This window comes from Sturnira hondurensis, unplaced genomic scaffold (assembly GCF_014824575.4).
Source record: "Sturnira hondurensis isolate 20B ecotype Veracruz unplaced genomic scaffold, ASM1482457v3 Scaffold0011299, whole genome shotgun sequence".
NCBI classification, from domain to species: domain Eukaryota; kingdom Metazoa; phylum Chordata; class Mammalia; order Chiroptera; family Phyllostomidae; genus Sturnira; species Sturnira hondurensis.
This window is the reverse complement of record NW_028083930.1, coordinates 515,108-530,315: the sequence shown is the minus strand read 5'-3', so window position 1 is coordinate 530,315 and position 15,208 is coordinate 515,108. Positions and strand designations below refer to the sequence as shown.

The following is a 15,208-nucleotide window of genomic DNA, read 5'->3' as shown; positions in this document are numbered from 1 at the left end:
ATCATCCTATCCTCCCTGAGAAGTGGGTAGTGCCATTACCTCATATTGATGATGTAGAAACCAGACTCTGAAAGGGTAGCTGATTTGCCCAGGAGGCCCACTAGGAAGTTGAACCCAGGCCTGCTTAAACAGAAGTCCATGCTTTTTACCTTGCTACCACCATACTGTCATAGAATATCCATGCTGAAAGGCACTCATGGTCATCCCATTCAATTCCCTCATTTTACTGAAACAGCAGCCCAGGTTTAGAAAAGCTGAATAACTTTCCCATGACCACACAGCTGACTAGTATCATATGTAATTTTAATCAGAATTAGAGCAATAACCCTGAACTTCTTTCTTACCCCAACCCCTCTCTTCCTACGAGATCCTTTTTTGACCCTGGGTTACCGAAGGGCCAAGTGGTAGGGAGCCAACCTGGGAACATTGTCTGTTGACTTTTCCCTTGTCCAACCACAGCCACAGCCCAGGAGGTGTCCAATGTGCCCAGCCTATCACCAGGTATCAGAAATCCTCCTCACCCCTTTAGCAGCTGGCCCAAAAATACACCATCAAGATCATAAACAACAGCAAATAGCTGGCCCAGAGGGAGGGGGCAAATTCAATGATGTTCTCTGCTCAGGATATGACAATGCGCAAGAGAATTCTTCGAGACAGCTGGAAATCCCATGGCCCACAGGGGCTCTGTGCCATCAGCCTTTGTTCAATAGAAGACCTCTCTTTTTCATCAGGGGGTGTGAGTTGTCCACCTCTTTCTATTCTTCCTCTTTGCCTAGAAATACCTTATATCCAGGACATGCTTTCCTGTTATGTCAAAATTTACCAGCTGTAGCATAAGCAGTTTATCCCTATTTTTACCCTTGGTGAAGATAGAGACCCATAGGTACACTGTACTTAGGAAGGATGTCCAGGAAACTGAGCCACCTTCTCTGAGAGAGGTTATTTCAACTTTCTGTCCTTCTCAGGTCTCCTAGTTCATGTACAGAGAGCAACCTGACTTTCACACACAGAATTCTAAGGGGACCACCTGGGCAGAAATATCTCTACTCCCTTTTCAACTTTCTACCTATTTTTTAATTTACTTTCCTTGTTTTAAGAGAAGGATGGGGTAGCATGAAGACACTGACTAGATGCAGAACTAGATTAAGAGGTTACTATATCCCTGCCTCCCTCTTTCAGTAGCTAACTGCCTAAGTGCAGCTGGAAGAGTTGAAGTTATACTTAAGGTGGGCCTCTTTCTCCAACAGGGGACATTAGAAGGGACATTTGGAGGCAGAACAATTCCAGGGTTTAAGGGTGGGAAAGATGTGTTGTGGATGAAGTGGCTTAAGCAAAATCCTGTAGCCACAGAGAGGGAATTCCAAGTGAGGAGTAAAGTTAAGGAATAGAAGGGTCCTGCAAGTGTGTGAGCCACTCTGATGTAAGGGAAATATCATGTAGATCAGTGTTTGATAATATTAGCAAATAAGCAAACCAATATTAGCTTAGCTCTCCATCTGATGGAGTTTCTGCCACTGTAACCCTATCCACCACCCAAGGTCCCAGCACAGCTATTGTGAAGGTAGCCCTCAAATTCTTGGGGTTCTGGTGAGCCCCCTGTCTAACTCCCTTTCCAGGGCACCTGCTCTGGGCTTCCAGAAGATGTCTCAGACCAAAATAGTAGGAGAGGAATAGGCACTCCCTTACAGATCCTTGTACAGACATAGGATATTAGCAGGAAGGATCAGAGCCAGGCATCACGAAGGACTTGTAATCAATAGAGATCTCAGACTCTAGACCCTAGCAAGATGGCAGTGGGGCTTCTCTCTCTCTAGCCATCCAAAGTCAGGAGGAGAGGCGGGCTAAAGTGAGGGGAGGGAATGAAAAGATCTAGGATCACTCTGCCTAGAGGCAGTGGAAGGGTCAAGGTGAACTTTTGAAGTTCTTTCTAGACCCAGAATCCTACTTAAGTTTCCTATATGTGTTGTTTGCCCTACCTACCACCCCACCATGCTCCCACTCCTTCCCAAGGAAGATGGGTAAAAGATAACTCTGTGAAAATTCCATAGGATCATGTGAATGAAGCCACAATACAGATAATGACCCTCAAAAATTACCAAAAAACCCCCACCTATAGGCGGGAAACTTCCATTATCATTCCAGCCTTGTCACCTGGACACATCATTTTACCTCTCACAAGGGAAATGATAAGTGTTCCATTTACTTCACAGGGCCATGAGGGACTGTGACTATCCACGTGCACTGGGCAAATGCAAGGATGGTTTCCCTGGGCCTGTGCTGTACCGGGCCAGGGTTTGGTCATTCACACATAGCTTCTCCAACATGTTTGGCTCTGTTCAGGTGGGGATGGGAGGGAGCTGGGCACAGGGACTTTAGCCTACCCAACACCTTCATGGTCAGGTGGGAGGGCACTATGCTCAGAGTTCAGCAGAGGCCACATCTGTGGTTAACATATAAGCAGGTGGGTTTGGGGCAGCCAGACATTCCGTGCCCCAGGGCCACATTCTTGAGGTCATAACAAGTGCAAACTTGTTATAACCTGTGTTGGAGCAGCAGGGGGCAGCGAGGGCATGGGGGGGAGGGATGGATTGGTGCTGAGCTGGCTGAGGCTGGTAGAGGGGGTACAAGGGGGAAAGAGGGGGCTGGGTGGAGGGTGGGTGTGCAGGGACATCTGCTAGTGGATGGTGGCAGGCATGCAAGTCTGTGGGCCTGGGGCAGCCTCTGTGTCTGGGCACATCTGTTCCCCATGCCATGTGTGGGGCTGCATAGATGAGTGTGTGCTTGTGTGCCTCTGCATATATTATGAGTCCTGCAGTTGTCCGGGGAGGAGAGGTGGCAGCCAGGCCCAGCTGGGCAAGTAGAGCAGAGGAGGGGGCAGGCTGTGTCCCTTCTCTTCTCCAACTGCGTTTACAAGCTGCCCCTGCCCTGCCAGCTGGGGCCTCTCCCCTCCATGAGCCCATTTCCCCAGCCTGTCCAAGAGAAGGAAGGGTGCTTCCTGTCCTCCCCCTTCCCCACCCCAGCTCTGGGCCCACTCCCCCATGCTCTCCGAGCCCTCTGGACACTGGGGCGTGTGGGGGTTGGTGGTGGGGGCAGTCTCTGAAAGCAGGTGACTGTTTGGGGGAACTTGGGGACAGAGCCCCCATTGTGCCTGCCCCAGAGCCACCTCAATGGAGCTCTCTGGCACAAAGCGTCTTTGACAATGGGCAGGACATTAGTATGCAGAGCCAGCCCCTCAGCCTTCTCCCGGTTCTCCAGCCCAGGGGCAGGAGGTAGGGGGCTGCTGGCAATGCCAGTGGAGGCAGGGGTGGGGTAGGGCTGAGACTGAATTGGTCTTAGCCCACAAGGGCTCCCTGGGGGGGCACTACTGAGGAGACAGGGCAAGGAGACTAGACCAGAGCCCCCAAACCTGCCACTTGCCAGAAAGGACTTTGCAAGTGGAAAAGGCCACAGGGACTGGTAGTGATGGGAGAGGGGGGTGGCTCTGGGAGGCCAGGCCCCTTGGTTTCAGGCAGGCTCTAGAAAAAAGCAGTGGGCAGTCTGAGCCCACCTACTTTTTTGCCTCAGTTTTACCCTTTATTCAAGGGAATTATGTGGGCAGTAGAAGAAAAACAGAGCAACAGACAGTGAGATCTCAAACCTAAGCCCATCATGTCTCAGAGTTGTCAAGTTTGGGGGTTGTGGGTAGGAGCTGAACCTCCAGAATGCAGAAAGGGTGTGCACTCAGGCCTGGGGTATCTGGGCTTCTAACAGAGATGGTGCCTGCAGCTCAGGTTAGGGGGAGTTGGCTAAAGGGCCCAAGAGCCAGGACTAGCTCTTCCTCAGTGTGTGTCTGTCTCCCCATTTGCCTCAACTCATTCCCCATGCTGTGGGGAGAGGCTTCTCTTCTCCTGCCCAGGGGACCCCCAGCCCTTCCCCAACCCCCATTATCACCCTCAGCGTTGCCAGCTGACTCCCCCAAGATGCAGTGTCCTGCCCTATGGCACCTCAGCACAGAAGGCAGATCAGGAGAGCCTGAGAAAGTGAGTGCACTTGGAGTGGTGGGATCACTGAGAGCAGACAATGCTCTGGGAAGAGGCTACAGGCACCACATGAGAAGCACTGTTGCCCTATCACAGACTCCCTCTGCCCTAGGTCCAGGAACCCTCAGGAGAAAGGGCTGGAGCCACTTTACAGAACTGTTCACCATAAGACAAGACAGAAAGATCCTCTGGGCTTAAGCATGTCTTCTGGCTTCCTCCTCTTCCTGGGATGTCAGGAAGTCCTCCAGGATATCTGCCCTCAAGGCTTCCTGATTTACTGCCATGAGTTTAGGAGTTCTGGATGGCTCACCTGGATTGCTGGAGTAAAGGTAAGATCTGCTTGGGTTTATTTACTCCACTGGAAAATCTGGTGGGGAGAGCATAGGGTTAGGAGATGAACTCCTGTGTTCGGGGTCCAACAACCCTGTTAACTTTCCCTGGGACCTGGTGCAAGTACTTTCCCTGTCTAGGCCAAGAAGCCCTATTGGTAATGTGGGAAGGATTACCTCTGTAGCTCCCTGCTTTCTGGGCCAATGGGCAGTGAACTCAGAGGGTAAGGCTCTGGAATTCAGTAAGAACTTACTTTATTCAGCACTATGCTAAGACCTTTTCTAGTATTATGTTATTTCGTTCTCAGCAACTCTAAAAAAGTAGACATTTTAAGCTGTATTTTATAAATGAGGAAACTGAAAGACAGAGATGTTAATGATTTGCCCAAGGTCACACAGATAGTGAGTGGTAAAACTGAGATTCAAGCTCAATTTTAGTAGGCAGTCTCTCCAGAGCCCACATGATTGGCCCCAAAATTCATCCCTAGTGAAAACATTAAAAAAAAAAACATGGGCAATGGAGAAAGTTCAGCCAGAATATCCAGACTGGCCAAGAGTTTTTTCAAACTGTTTCCTGAGGTTCCTCTAAACTAGTAATTCTCAAAGTATGGTGTGGGGCCCCTGGAGGTTCCTGAAACCCTTTCAGAGGCTCTTTGAGGTCAAACCTACCTTTATAATAATGCTAATATGTTGCTTGCTTTTTTCATTTATTCTCTCATGAGTATTCAGAGTTTTCCAGAAGCTATACGACATATAGTAGCGTTGAATGCAGATGCAGACATGAGAAACCAACTGTCTTTTATTAAGCCAGACATTAAAAGAATTGTGAAAATGTAAGACAATGACACTCTTCTTACTAAGGTTTCTGTTTGATTTTTAAATATAGTTATTTTTCACTTTAAAGTGTAACTTATATTGACATGCAATGGTTTTGTTGTTATTTTTTAATCCTTACCTGAGGACTTGCTCATTGATTTTAGAGATAGGGGAAGGAAGGAAGCGGAAGAAAAACATTGATGTGAGAGAGAAACATTGATCAGTTGCCTCTCGTCACTCACTCATATCCACCTTGACCAAACATGCAACCCAGGCATGTGTTCTACCCAGATATCGAACCCATGACCCTTTGGTTCACAGGACAACACTCCAACCAACTGAGCTACACTGGCCAGTGTTGTTATTTTTAAATGAATTAATAACTATTTAAGTCTCCTAGTTCTTATTTCTTTTTTTTTAAAGATTTCATTTATTTTTTTTAGAGAGAGGGGAAGGGATGGAGAAAGAGAGGGAGAGAAACATTAATGTGAGAGAGAAACATCAACTGGTTGCCTCTTGTACGCACCACAACCAGGGACCGAACCCACAACTCAGTCACGTGCCCTGACTGGGACTTAAACTGGGGACCTTTTGATTTGCAGAACAATACCCAACCAACTGAGCCACACTGGTCAGGGCCTCGGTTGTTATTCCTAAAATATCAATAGTTACAACCCATATAAGCAAAAGCTGTTTGGTATCTTCAATAATTTTTAAGAATGTAAAGGGGTCTAAGATCAAAAAGTTTGAGAACAACTACCCTAGGCCCAAATATACTTGCCCTCTCTTTTTACCAGTTGCCCATGTCTTTTTATTTTTATTTATGACAGGGTCAAACAGGGAGGTTTAGATATGGGAAGGAAGTATGTGCTGTGGTCTCATGGTTGGGACTAGCATCAGGGGTAGAGATGGAAATTAGGGGTTCTAGGTCTGCTGCTTTTAATCTTCAGGTGATTTTGTCTCCACAGGTTGGGGTGATTGCTAGGAGATGGATTTCTTTGGAGTTGGATTCCTTAAGAGTTGGATAATGAGGTCTTACATACACCCTGCTCTAGGACACTCATAGTATCTAAAGCAAGGCCACCCCACCCCACCCCCCCCTGCCCCTGAATCAACAATCAGAAAGGTTTCCTAGGTAGAGCCAGGTTGGTCAGCAGGAACTCTGGAGCCAAGGGTCTAATGCAGAAAAAGATGACTTCGCTTCAGGGAGTCCACAATCTAACACAGGCAGAGGCCTAACCCTAGAGAGGCCCCTGTGTAATGAGGCAGACAGGATCCCCTCCAACATCACCACTGCATTGAGCATCCTGGGCAAAGTTACAGACACAAGGGACAAGGGACAATCAGGATGCTGAGGAGAAGGGGGTACAAGATGACAGAGCAGATAGGGAAATGGAGGAATGGAGATTGGCAGGAAGGGTAGGATTAGGAATAGCCTGTGTGAAGGCTCAGAGTGGGAGAAAGAGTGTGGCTCAGAATTGCCATTGAATATATTCCCCTGGAACAAGATCTGACTAGAGCAGTCCCCCAAAATGGGGGTGCTGGAGGGGACAGGAGGAAGGTTTACGAAAGTATCTTGAAGACTGTGACTGGGAGTTTTCATCTGAAAACCAACAGGGATATATAGGTAGGAAAGGAGCAAGATAAAACTGATTCTTCATGGTGACAATTTCAGGGACAATTCTGTGGTAGAAAGGGAATCAAGGAAAGGGACAAGCTAAAGTTAGGGAGGTCATTATGTGGGCATCCAGGAGCATAATGAGATGGACAAGCTAACAGAAGGGGAGAGCACATACACCTGAGAGAAAGTGTGAGGGGTGGGGAGAACCTAGGCAGGGAGAGGAACAGGCAGGGTCATTGAGGGGAACAGGTGAAAGGCAGGATAGAGGGAAGCTGAAAGAGAGGAATTGTGCAGAATGGTGAAAGAGACTATCTAAGCCACAGGGGTATCAAACTCATTTTCACTGGGGCCACATCAGCCTTGTGGTTACCTTCAAAGGGCCAAATGCAGTTTTAGGACTGTAACTGCTCCTTAACTAGGGGCAAGGAGCTTAGCACTGCTGCCCAGTTGAAACAAGGTGGAGGGCCAGATTTGACCTGCGGCCCTTGTGTTTGCCACCTGTGATCTAAGGGAAGAAGTTCAACAGCTCAGTTATTGAATCCAAGTTGAGATAAGATATCTGCTTGGTGAAAACTTTGGGAGGAAGGGGCTATAAGTGTGGAGACCTAGGGCCTGGTGCTGGTCAGCCTGTTGGAATAAAGATAGGAAACTCATCTTAAACTACATGATAATTCTCCCACCTTCCAAAACTCTAGAACCATGTGGGGATGGTGACCTAGGACCTCAGAAAAACCACAGTGAAAGGCTGTGGCAAGCCACAGAAGCCAGGAAGATGACAGAGTAGAAAGAAAGAGTCAGAGCACTTTCTCCAAGCTAAGCACCATTCCAAGCCCTTTACAAATATTGACTCTTTCAGTCCACAACTATTGTTAGCCCCATTGTAAGGATGAGGAGACTTGTGTAGCTAAGTGGTAAAACCAGGACTTAAACCCAGGAAGTCTGACTCCAAGACTATGCTCTTAGTCACTTCGTCTACTGCTGCTCAGGCAATGCCAGAACAGAAAGGACTCAGCCATTCCAGAGAGGTCTCAACAGCTGCCACAACAATCCCTGCACTTATCTGAGCTTCACAGCTCACCTCAGAAGTCTACTAATGGGCTTTTTTGTTCTGGGATTTTTGTTTTTGTGTTTGTCCAGAAGGTGGTCTTCCTTTCTTTCTCAATCCTTATTTTAGATTTCTTTCCTTTAATGAAAAGTGTTTTCTGAAATCTAACCTGCGCTCCTCAAACTGCAGCCTCACTCCTTTCCCAGATCCTCTGCCATTGGAAGAGAAGCAGATGGTCATTGTGCACCCTTTCTATGTTTCACCTTTTTAGAGGCCTGAAGTGTTAATTCAGGTCTTTCGGGGTCCAGCTTCCTGAACCTCTTTCTGCAAGCCACATAGTTCAGTTTTTACTTGTCTCCCACATTCCAGAGCCAGCCCCTCCCACTTCCCCACCACCTCAAATCCAGCTCCAAGCTGGAAGACACCCACGGGAGAGTTTTTCCCACAATCCCTTTCTCTTTGCCCTTTCAAGGTTCTGATGGGGGGAGGGGATGAAGAGGGGACACTTAGATGCACTGTCTCCGTGAAGAATGATGGCAACACATATATTAAACTCAGATGAATGCATATTAGCCTGTGGTAGAGTGGGGTGATGTGTTAAACTCAAAAAGCTCTGATTCCCAGCAGCTGCCCAAGCCAGCCACCTTTCACTGGGTGCTTTTAAAACACTTGAATTACAATCTTCTTGCTGTTTCTTCTCAGTGGTGTGCCTCGTATGATCCCTTCTCTCTACCTCCTTCCAGGGCCTCACCACCGTCCTGGACAGCTTGGCCTCAGACTGGACAGTAACACTGACCAGTCAGGCAAGAGAAGAATTTAGGCCAGGGAAGGGAGGGAGAGTGGAGGTTTTCTCTTCTGTCCTAAATAACCCTTGGCAGGAGAGTTGAGGAGTGCCATTGCCCAATGCCTCTCTCCCTCCCCACCAGGGGGCTCAGCCTATCTTTCTTATGTGAACATTGCCTGTTCACATATTGCTAGGAGACCCAGAAAGCCTTTTTCCTCTGAGGAAGTGGAAGTTCCCACATGACTCACCCCTCAGAGCCCTAAACCCCTTATTCCACCACTCCCGGGACGACCACAGGGGACTTCATCTGAGCCCACTCAGATCCATGTCCCAGCCTCTCTGGTCCTTAGGGACAGCAAGGGAAGGAGGCCTCTGGGTCTTCTGCCAGGCTTTTTCCTTGTAGCCCAATCCAACCAGGCTGGAGCTATAAATGAGCTCGTGTACAGAAGGTAGCAGGTGTTATTCACTGGGGCACAGGGACAAGATGGAGGATGCCAAAGGGCAGACAACAAATCACATATGTCAATAGACTGGATGTGGGGGTGATGTTGAGGAGATAGAGTTTTTCCTCAGGGTAGGGGCAGCAGTGGGATTGTGCATTAGAACCACAGAAGTAATGGAACCATAACCCTGCCTCCCCCCTCCACTCAGTAGTCATTGCCATTTGATATCCACTGCGACAAGTTGGCTGCTCAGACTCTGGGTGGGGGCTGGGGGATGGCTCAGAAAACAGCAGCTCCTTTCAGGACCCAGGTTGGCAAGGCCTTTGGGAGGCTGGACTGGCCCAGATCACCCCCCCACCACATCCCCTCCCTCCCTCACCACCACCACCAAAGGACCGGGGGTGGGTGGGGGGGTGGGGCAGAGTGCAGGGAGGAGTTGGCACTTCCTGGGCCATGCCTATTGCCTCTACAGACCAGCCCTGGCCCTTCTCCCTGGGGTAGCACCTTCCCTCCCCCTCCTTCTTCATTTCCTCCTCCATGAAAAACTAGCTATGAGCCAGGACACCTGCTTCCTTCTACTTGGTCCCTCATACCCTGCCTATACTCTTAGGAATTAAAAAGCCCCACCACTCATCACAGGATGGTGGCCTCCATCATGTCAGAAACGTGTTTAGAAATCTTTGGAGATCGGGGTTTGGGGATGAAACTAAAGGGAATTCAGTGGTGGCTGCTGGTCCCTCCTCAGGCTGGTTTTGACACCCACTCCAGGCCCTCCTCAGCACACTTAAGCAATGAGCATTCCTCATAGAAGGGCACCAAATCTCAAATCATCATCTCCCTCCAATCCAGAACTCCCTAAAAGCAGTCCTGGTGGGGGGAAAAAATTCAAACCCCACCCAAAGGGAGACCATCCAAAAATCTTTAGCCAGAATTTGTATTGATGAGCAACATAATCAGGCTTGAAGCCTTGGCCTTCTTTGGGTCCAAAATCATACTGGTGTCCTTAGCAATCCCAGTTCACCATCTCCCTCCCCAGTCTGCCTGGGGAACTTCATTAACAAGAATGAAGTCTCAAGATAAGAGAGGCCCTAATCCCACTTTTGCTCAGCTTTGTCCTTCTGTCCACCCCAGGGTTCAGCTCTCCTCCTGGTCCCCCAAATCAGGAAGTTCACTTATTTCTTTCCTTACACAGGTGCCCTTGGTTAGTTCCTGACTGGTAGAAGGGATGGGAAGGGAAGGTCATCTCCATCTGAAGGTGAATGTTAGAATGCAATCTGCCCTTCTTCCTCTAGCTGGAGTGGCCCTGCTGCTTTCCTCCTGGGGATCTTAGTGTGAAACAGCTGGGGTAGTGGAGTAGTAATGAGGAGGGGTATCTTGAAGTGGAAGGCAAGTAGGAATGGAGGGAAGAGACTGGGTGGGCAGGGGTCCTAAGCGCACCAGGTTACTGAGGATCCCTAGTTCAAGTTGTGTTTTTCTTTCCATGTGTGAACTAGTGGTAAGTGGGTGTCGCTATGTGAGTGTCACTGTATAGGGATGGGGGAAGGGCTGGGCATGGGAGTGGGAGTAACTTGAAGATCCTGGGAAGAGGGGGCACTGTCAGGAGTGCCAGTGTGGGAGTGCATGGTTACAGGTGGTGGTCACTGTATTCGTTGCAGGAGCCGTGATGCAACTGCAGGGCTGCCCAGTGGGAAGAAGCATCAGGAAAGCCCCTTCCTTAGCCTAAAGGGCTGAGGTAACCAACTTGGCTTACCTTCTGGGAGCCTTTCCCAGGAGGGTCAGTGTGGGGCCGCCTAATGGGGGAGGCTGAGGAACAGAGCCATCCCGCTGAGACCAGCCAGGTAGAGACCCAGGGGCTTGGGGCCCCGATCTCCCTGGAGAGTAAAAAGGACAGGACCCCGGCCGGGCAGCAGCACTCCCTCCCTCATTAGGGCCAGGGGCTTACCTTGGGTCCTGGTGGAGTGGCCCTTCAGATGGGCAGCAGGACTGACAGATGGACGGGGAGGACAGGAGTGAGGAAGGAGCTGTGCGACGCGCAGGGCTAGGACTCTTAAACCGGAGCTGGGATCAGATAAGGGCTGGTCCGGGGCCGGGGCCGGGGCCGGGGTCGGGCTGGCTAGGGGCAGAGCTGGGCCGGGCCGGGCCAGGCCGCCCCCTCCCTTTACAGCTCCGGAGCCAAACTTTGTGTGAATGGAGGGTTTAGAGTGGCCGGGAGGGCGGGGCGGAGGCTCAGGATCAGCCAATGGGAGCGTGGAGCGCCAGGCCCGCGCCGCGTTAATTGGAGGGTCTCGGGCAGAGGGCGGGGCAAAAGGAGCGAGGGTGCGGAGCCCAGACTGAGGGAGAGGCTAGGCAGAGCTCAACACCAGAAGACTGAGAACCAGACAGGCTCGGGGGGAAAGAGAGAAGAGACGATCCGCGAAGCGATAGAAGCTACGCTGGCAAGATGACAGGGAAGAGAGAAGGAAGGAGGCGATCTTGACAGAGTGGGGAACCAGCGGGGCCGACGGGGGCGGGCCTGGGCCGAGTTAATAAGGTGGAAATGAATTCGGGGCAGCCCAATGGGGTAAATAGGGGTTGCACAACGGGGGTTACAGGATTCTGTCTTTCAGCACAATTTCCTTGTGTTCTCTGTTCCCTAAGCACTGGGCGAAGTCCTGGATGCGAGATACGCAAAACACCATCTCCACCTGCAGCATATGGGCCTGGAAGGAGAGATGGGGCGCGGGAGGCGGCAGAAAGTGAAAGATCGCTCTACTTAGGGGGGTCCTAGCAGATGTGGGAGGACCCAGGTGACAGCTAAAGAAGGCGGAAGCCTCAGGTATTGGGAGATGACGGCGAGGGCACTTAAAACAGAGGGAACCGCATTCACAAAATCCTGGGGGGACATGAAAATACAAGTCTGCTTGGGATAATGCAGTAACTGGTCCATTGGATGAGAGGAACGGGTGGTAGTTCTCAGCCTTTACATCAGCAATGACTTCTCTCATCATCTGAATTTATGTTTTTTTAAAATATCATTTAATTTATTGGGGTGACATTGGTTAATAAAATTATGTTTTAATTGTACAATTCTATAGTACATCATCTACAAATTGTATCTGTGTTCACCACCAAAAGTCGTCTCTTTCCATCACCATTTATCCCCCCTTTACCCTCTTATCTGCCCTGGCCCCCATTTCCTTCTTGTAATCACTATACTGTTGTCTGTGTCTAACGGTTTCATTACTTGTTTTCACCCTTTTCACCGCCCCCCCCCCGAAATTCATGTTTTAAGGTTTTTATTCTCAATCTACCTCCACTCTTGGTGTTTATTACGGAAGAAAATAATTATTGCCCTATTTCTATTCATCATGAGCATTTAACTACTAATCAGTGATCAAGTATTACCATATTGAGTTGATGTATATCTTGAAATAAGAAACTTCAAATTTTAGCTTGGTGCAACCTCTAAAAGCCATATATGATGGAAAAATGTGCATTTCAAATAGCACCTAAGGCTGGGGGGCTGGATACAGGCTACAGGTCAGAGTGTGTTGGGGAAAGACCTGAAGTAAATATAGAGTTGTGCCAGTTCATGGTCAACTCTGAGCTTCTGAACAATAGAGAGCAATCGCAGGGTCTTGGTGGGGGTGGTGGAGTTGGGGAAGCCATAGATGCATTATAGAAAAATTAATCAGGAGGCAAGCAAGATAGTTTGAATCAAGGGGAAACATGGCAGCAATCCTAGATTCTCCATTCTTCCCCAACTTATTTACCTTATGTAATCAACACATCTACTTTCTAAAACACCTAAATCCTCCTCCTTTCTATCTATCATCATGGCTGTGGTGCAGGACACCATCACTTCTCACCAAAATTACTACCCGCATCTGGAAGATCACTGGCAGCCCAGGACCCTGACCCACCCTTCACAAAGGAAGTCTCAGAAGAAGAGGCAACATGTGTTCACCATGTCAGTTCCTGTACCTTTGTATCAAAACCCCAAATGCCCCTTGCTCTGCGGTCATAGTCCAAACTCCTTAGCTTGACAAAGGGTACTACTCTGAGAAGGGAGGGAAGAAAGAATCAAAAGGAAGGAGCAGAAAGAGATAATTTTTTATCATTTAAAAATTAATGTTCGAATACAGTTGTCTCCATTTTCCTACCATCACTTTCCCTCACCCCACCCACCCCCACCTCCTACCCTCAATCCTACCCACCATGGTTTGTCCGTGGGTCCCTTATACATGTTTTTTGATGACCCTTTTCCTTCTTTCTCCCATCCTCCCCTTCCGCTGCACCGATTACTGTCAGTTTGTTATTAATTTCTATGTCTCTGGTTATATTTTGCTTACTTGTTTATTTTGTTGATTAGGTTTCACTTATAGGTCAGATTGTATGGTATTTGTCCCTTGGCTTACTTCACTTAGCATAATGCTCTCCAGTTCCATCCATGCTGTTGCAAAAGGTAGGAGCTCCTTCTTTCTTTCTGCTGCATAGAATTCCATTATGTAAATGAACCATAGTTTTTTGATCCATTCATTTACTAATGGGCACCTAGGCTGCTTTCAGCACATGGCTATTGCAAATTGTGCTGCTATGAACATTGGGGTGCATAGGTTCTTTTGAATTAGTGTTTCAGGATTCTTAGGGTATAATCCCAGTGGTGGAATTGCTGGGTCGAAAGGCAGTTCCATTTTTAGTTTTTTGAGGAATTTCCTTACTATTTTCCACAGTGGTTGCCCCAGTATGCATTCCCACCAACAGTGTACTGGGGTTCCCTTTTCTCCACAACCTTTCAAGCACTTGTTGTTTGTTGATTTGGTTATGATGGCCATTCTGACCATTGTAAAGTGGTGTCTCACTGTGGTTTTAATTTGTGTCTCTCTGATAGGTAGTGATGCTGGGCATCCTTTCATATGTCTCTGGGCCCTCTGTATGTGCTCCTTGGAGAAGTGTCTGTTCAGGTCCTTTGCCCGTTTTTTAATTGGGTTGTTTGTCTTCCAGAAAAAGATAATTTGAGGTGAAGGAGAATTCTCTGGAGAAACTAATTTCAAATGGCCTTTACTTTTTCTGTAGGGCAGAAATGTAATTTGCTTAGGGTTAGGATGGGGCCAGACAATTAGAAAGAGTTTACATGGTCCTGACTGGTATGACTTAGTTAATTGAGCATTGTCCTGCAAAGCAAAAGGTTGCATGTTCAGTTCCCAGTCAAGGCACATGCCTGGGTTGCCTGTGTTTTGGGTTTGGTCCCCAGGCAGGGCCTATACAAGAAGCAACCAATCAGTGTTTCTCTCACTTCCCCTCTCTCTCTAAAAATAAATAAATAAATAATATTTTTTAAAAGAGTTTAGATATTCTACAACAGAAGGGGTTTGAGATGGCATAAAAGTACACAGATAAGCTTGAATGGTTCCGTGATTTTCTCATTTAGAAAGAGTGATATAAATTGAGTTTTTGCTGCTGGCTGGTATGGCTCAGTGGATTGAGTGCCAGCCTGCAAACCAGGGGATCTCCAGTTCAATTCCCTGTCTAGGGCACATGCCTGGGTTGCAGGCCAGGTCCCCAGTGGGAGGCATGCAAGAGGCAACCACACATTGATGTTTCTCTCCCTCTCCTTCTCCTTCCCTACTTTCTAAAATTTAATACACAAAATCCTTTTAAAAATAGAATTTTTGTTCTTAAATTATGTCATTAACATATGTATATATATATATCTCATACATAATTCCTTTGTACATAGCCAATGACAGTTATTAACTTTTAATAGTTATTAACTTTCTCTTTCTGCAAGAGAAATCCTAGAATAGTCACTAGGATTCCAATACAAAATCAATGATAAAGGGTAAAATCAATGATTTTTAAAGAAAATTTGTATTTGTGTTTATTATGTAAGATAGGTATATTACTTGAGATGGGAAAACTGAGGTTCAGAAGTGTAACTGGCTTGTCTATGGTAACATAGCTAGAAAGTGTGAAATGTGGAACTTGAATCCACATGTGTTTGTCTTGGTAATATAGACTGAATCTACATGTTTTAAATATAATCTTCATTGTAAATGTGAGTACATGTTGGTATGAAAAATTTAGCAGGATTGTGATGTCCAGTGTCCACCATACAAAATGACAGTTACAGAACCACCTTTCTTTGAGGACCTCCCTTCTTTCAGTTTAG

The 15,208-nt window shown here is 47.8% G+C and overlaps 1 protein-coding gene across 1 annotated transcript in view; it reads right to left on the bottom strand.

The window, feature by feature from the left end:
• Positions 1-11,232, bottom strand: part of KCNJ10 (potassium inwardly rectifying channel subfamily J member 10) — a 34,268-nt gene extending 23,036 nt beyond the window's left edge. The window contains exon 1 of the mRNA XM_037059802.1: positions 11,000-11,232. The gene's annotated coding sequence lies outside the window, so the exon portion shown is untranslated. The remainder of the gene's footprint in view (positions 1-10,999) is intronic.
• Between the last annotated feature and the right edge of the window lie 3,976 nt (positions 11,233-15,208).